We start from the raw sequence: 6,028 nt of genomic DNA, 5'->3' as shown, positions 1-6,028 counted from the left end.
CACGGTTGTGTGTCGGCAGGAGGATGAAGGGGGAGGATATTACAAGTGACGTGGGCCCGCACTATGTATGAGGAGTGGTTAGTGCCACAGAGGAGGAAGAGGGGGAGGAGGAGGAGGAGGAAGGGGGAGGTGTCTTTTCTTTTTCTTTTTTTAAACAGTGCATCAAACCACCTTTAAAAAAAATAATAATAATCCCCCTCTCCTCTTTTTATATAGAATCAAATCAAACGCAGATTAATCTATCATCGTGATTAATCTGATAGAACATTTTAATGCAATTATAACTCAAACTCCCTGGAGGGAATCTCGATGAGACGTTTTGAATACAAAATACAACAACAACCCAAGACCGACAAAAACCTTTAAGTACACTCTTCAGGAAGAAGTTTTCTTTTATCTCAAGCAATTCCAACTTAAAATGCTCCATCATGGTGAAGGAATTCTGCTCATTGTTCTTACAGTTGCCGGCAACGTTGTAAATAAGATCAGCTCTCCAAGTTAGCTTGTCTTAGTAGCTGCAGAAACAGGAGTAAATGTTTGCTTTGTAAAAGAGAAGCGCTTTTTGTAAACATGAACTGTTAAAGGTGTTTAATAAACTGTGTTAATTCTGAGTCTGTTTGCTCATGCAAAATAAAATGCGATTAATACAGATTAAAATGTAACATTTAATCGTGATTAATCGTAATGATTCTACAGCAGTTCTGTGATTAATCTGAATTAAATTTTTAATCAATTAGGAAATAGAGTCTGGATTTGTGTGATACTATTTTGCTTGAAGGGGCAAAAAAAGTAATATTGCTTAAAAGAAATCAGATTTTGGTACTATGTTTAAAAAAAACAAAAAAATAAGGTCACTGCACACATCCACCCCACAGTCATTCACATTTACTGCTCACCATAACCGCGACATTAACCTCAAATCAGTATTGATGGGTAAAGTGTGCATGAAACTAATGGTGCGTTTTACTTTCAGTTCTTCCATGCTCATATTAGTAGCTCTTGCACATATTAATATTTAATGCTTACTCATTTATTTTGTATTGTGCTTTATTTAACATTATTATTTAATTGTCTATTCTATTTAATATCTCTATTTAATTAATAAATTAAGTCATTTCTGTTCTTCTATTCTGTTCTATTTGTTCTTCCAACCAAGGGTCAGTTCATCCAGGTGTGATTTTGACCCTAAGGGCAATAATTCTAATCACAAAAGTCACACTCAGCGTTTTCTTTCTTCGACGGTGCAACTGGCCACGTAAGACACAAGACTCTGGTGGGTGGTTTGTTTGAGTTATACTCTTAGTTTTGCTGAGTATTGGGTAAAAACAAACAACATACACAGATATTTCACAGTTTCAGGGCTCATTCTTGTAAAACTCATAAAGCATCATGGAAAACCCTTTAAAGCAAGACTGGGACGCTTTACCTTATTCAGCTTAGTCTCAGTCTCTTGAGCACATTTTGGTTTTTGGTTTTTTTGGTATATTTTCTCAACAGTTTGCACTCCTGTCAGCAGCTTCAGCAGAATCGTTCTGGGCCTTGTGTCTGTGGCAGTAATCACATCTCATACCTCTAAGCATGCCAAGGAAGGTTTGACATGTTAAGACTCATCAGGCCAAACCCAAAGTGCAGCGGTAGGCAGACAGACTCACCCCAGCTGTGGTGACACACTCCTCCTCCTGCTCCTCCTCCTCACCACCCTCTTCCTGCTGCCGCTTCTTCAAGTCCCGCTGAAAGGTTTCAGTTTGACTGATCACCCCTCCAGAAGTTGCACCAACAAGTGGTCTGTTTTCTCAATGTAGCTGACATACCAATAACACTTATCCTGTCACCATTACAGAAAACACCCCCAGACTTTATTATTACATGTATTTCCTCAGTTTAAATTCAATAACAACCAAATCTTGACTCATGTTTTCCACCTTCTTCAGTACTGGCTTAGGCCTGTAGAGGGCAGCAAACACCCCACAATGACTCATCGGCGCTCATACGGCCACCGATTCACCAACCTCTTGTTTACACGTTGCTTTATTAAATACATGATGTCATTTTATCCTGTTCTTTATTCTGTTACTTCTTTTTGTTCGGTCATACCTGGAAATGTCATAGTACTGAGTGAATGACAGCAGAAAATGAACACAATGACATTTTTCTAAATTGTACTTTATTTTCTTTTAAAGACATATGTTTTAAAACAGCGATTGTAGAGAATAAATAAAGAAACATGTTTTTTTTTTTTTTACTTCCATAGGTACATTTATGTAATTTAAAAACTCTATAATAAGTGTGTCCATTGTCTTAAAGACCGCAGGAATCCTCTTGTTTTTTTTTTTTCACTTAAAATAAAAAAGAAATTGTCACATCGTCCCCACCATCAAATTTATTACCAAATAAATTAAACGTAAAAAACCAAGATAGAAAAATTCCCAGCCCTTCCTTCCGCTTTAATTTTCAAAAGTAGTGGCAGCAGAGAATCTCGACTCACAAAGTTTTTAAGTCCTTCATTTTCAAAACCAAGGTATGTACAGAGAGAGGGAATGGACTTCTCTTTCAGTGTAATCACCCCATGTTTTGTTTTTTTTTATTTTGTATAAATAATAAAACTAACTCTACATAACAATATTACCAATGGTAATCATACAGAATAGTATTTTCTTTTGCCTTCAACTGCTGAGGCAGGCCCTCTGTTAACGCCATAGACCACAAATCACACTATACAGTAGAACCCTGTTCAGTAGAATAACATCAGTGATATGCGTTTTTTTGTTTGTTTTTTTCTTTTTTTTAACATGTATATCTTGTTTCCAACAATAGAGTATGTACATAATATAAATGGATCCAGCTGTGGAATGATAAGGAACTCTGGAGCACTTCTGAGAATGGCTGATTCAGTCGTTGCGTTTGTAGTTGCTGAGATTACTGCTGTCGTTGTTGTTCTTGTAAGCGCGTACGTATGTGGGTTACTGCTGTTTGTGAAGTGTTGCTCCTGTGCTATACGGTTGGTCAAACAACCAAAAAAGGCTGGGACATCCCAAGTGGTATTCTTGATTGAACTCTTAGGTTCTCCTGGAGGGAAAGAAGGAAACAGAGAGGGAGAGAGAGAGAGACAGACAGACAGGAAGAGCACAGAGTATTTTAAAACAGATTTCAAACATTTGGCACATAAAGAAAGACTTTTGAGGCGAGGTGGTGTCTGCAATACACACTGCTTGTACTGATGCCTCAAGGGGGAGTCTCAGTAATCAACTAGTGTCCATGCAACTGTAACAGTGACAGTCATACTGCTGCAAGTGTCCTCAGAATAATAGTTTGTCATCTCTTTTGGCAGGCAAATTAATTCAGAACATGCACAGTAGGAATTCTGGTGGGGGGGGTGGAAACGACGCTCCAAATGTTGGAAAGCGGTTGGAGATGAATTCACATCTGTTCGGCTGATGTTCAAAACGTGTTATCCACCACCAACCCGCAGTTGCAACAGGGAAATTATATTTCAGCTTTCTGCTCGTCCACTGAGTAGTTCATTTGCGATGCAGATTGCTGCAAACAATACATCTGCATGAATGAACCTCCTGAAAAGTTGTTTATGCCAGTTTTAGCAATTTTAGAAGCGTTATGTATCACATACCTCCATTTGAAGCTGTTAACTTTGATGCAGTTTACAATATTAAACAAGCAGCTGTTAAAAAGTTAAAAAGAAAAACAAAAAAAAAGCTGCTGTGTTGAGACGTCTTTTAGCTGCAGAGTTATAATAAACTACAAGGAGATTAAACATTGACAAAGAGAAGACTGTATGTTGAGGGGTGTAAAAAGTGAAATCAAAATGCGTCTATTTATCATCGCTAACTACCTCCTGAAAGCTAGGTCGTGTGCATATATTTATTCAGGATTACACACCATTTTAAATATCTATTTATATCAAAAGTAAATAACTTAATTTCATTAGAAACAATTTCACACTTTTAAGACATGATTACTTGCTTATTTCAAACGTATTAACAACCCGCAGATGCCCCTGCGTGTGAGGCACATTATGAATTCCTTGCTGTTTTTCGATCATAAATTAAAGGTTAAGCGTTATATTATTAAGTATCATGAATATTTACGGGCATTGTTTCCTATGATTTTGGAGTCCCAGAATTCCTACAGAGGAATGCAGTTCCTCAGCCAGCAGCACGTGTCACAGGAACCAAACAGCTTTACCCAAAACCTTCTCGAGTAAGGTTAATGCCTCAGTTCGTACAGCACACACACACACACACACACACACACACACACACACACAAACACATACACACACACACACACACACTCACGCACACACACACCCACACACACCCGCACACACTAACATGTTGTCACATCAACCCAACACAAGACAATCATACAAAGACAAAATGTACGCACCTCCGCAATACCGCACGACCAAACACACGTACAGTCACTCACACACAGATACAAAGTTGTCAACCATACACCGATCGGCAATAATATTATGACCACTTTCCTAGTGTTGCGACGGCTATCGGGAGATTTCCCAGGCAGGATAGTATCCAAAGGATCAGTCTCCCTCTCCCACCTTCTCATAATGCATTCTGGTGGAATATGTCTCATGGCGATGTGACTCATTAGACCAGGTCACCTCCTTCCATTTCTCTCTGGTCCAGTCCTGAAGCTCACATGTCAATTATTGGTGCTCGGACCACTTGGGCCAGCCTTCGCTCTCTAAAAAAGATCATTAAACCTCGGCCACCATGATCCCGTCACAGGTCGATCGCTTTTTCTTTCTTAGACTATTGCAGGTACGCTCACAAGAGCCGCGGCTTCAAAGAGGCTCTGACTCGGTCGTCTATTCATCACAATTTTGGTCTTTTTGTCAAATTCACTTAAGCGTCCCCATTTTTTTCTTTTCTTTTTCTGCTTCTAACAATTTGAGGACAAAATGTTCATGCGCCGTCTGATCAATCCCACCCAGAGGGACCCCAGTAAAGACATAACCAGTGTGATTCACTTCACCTGCCCGTGGACATGATGTTATGGCTGGTCGGTGTATATACAGCAGGGGAACGTTCAATACATCTTCAGTCTCACAAGAAACCAAACAAAGTTCAGGCACAAAGTCACTTGGAATTGAGTTACACCCAAACAAAAACCCTCACCGAAAAAACTACCACACCAACCAACTAAACAGAGGGAATATGTAAGAATGATGATCATGACAGACAACAAAAAAAGAAACTAATCAAAACCGAAAAAGCTTTAAAGAAAAATTTAAATCATTTCTATATCCATATTTTGATGGACAAAAGTGTTATTTAATTTTGAGCACTGAATCTTAAAGAATAAAACAAAAAAGAAGAAGAAGAAAAAAAAATCAATTACCGTGTCATGATAATCAATTACTTACAGACGCTGAGGTAAAGTGACAATTATTGATCAGTGTTTGCAGGATTAAACCAGGACGAAATGATAAAGAGGAAACTCACAACGCACCAAACACAGTTCATGGTCGCCACAGTAACCCGCCATGCAGGAGAGCATGGTGAATCAAGGCAACGGCCCAAAATAAAAACTGCTAATGGCAACCATCACAGGCAATATCGCCACAGCAACCAACACAGGCCAATTGACTTACAACGCTGTGAGAAGGAAGGGGGGAGGTTTTAGCGGTTGCGCCATAGCGACGCACGTCTCCCACGATTTATGTATGGACGGGACAGTCTTGAGAGTGGTTTGATGTTTTTTTCAGGAAAAATGGCATATGGCACAGCACAAAAACAATGAATAAAAAAAAAATAAAACAAAAAATTAATGACGGACAGTAGTTGGGGCTTTCAACCCTGCGACAGAACACTGGTTAGACGTTAGACAGAACATTTGAACCTAGCAAAGAGCCACTTCTCAATAACCACATGCTGAACAAAAGAAAGAACCACTGTTACAACACAAAGCTATCTTCTGATCCTTGTAATGTATTTAAAATTGATGGCATTTTTAGTGGTTCCACCTCATTAAAGTTAATCTACTGTAG

This window comes from Blennius ocellaris, assembly GCF_963422515.1.
Source record: "Blennius ocellaris genome assembly, chromosome: 20".
Lineage (NCBI taxonomy): Eukaryota > Metazoa > Chordata > Actinopteri > Blenniiformes > Blenniidae > Blennius > Blennius ocellaris.
The sequence above is the reverse complement of the archived record's forward strand: the minus strand, read 5'-3'. Positions refer to the sequence as shown.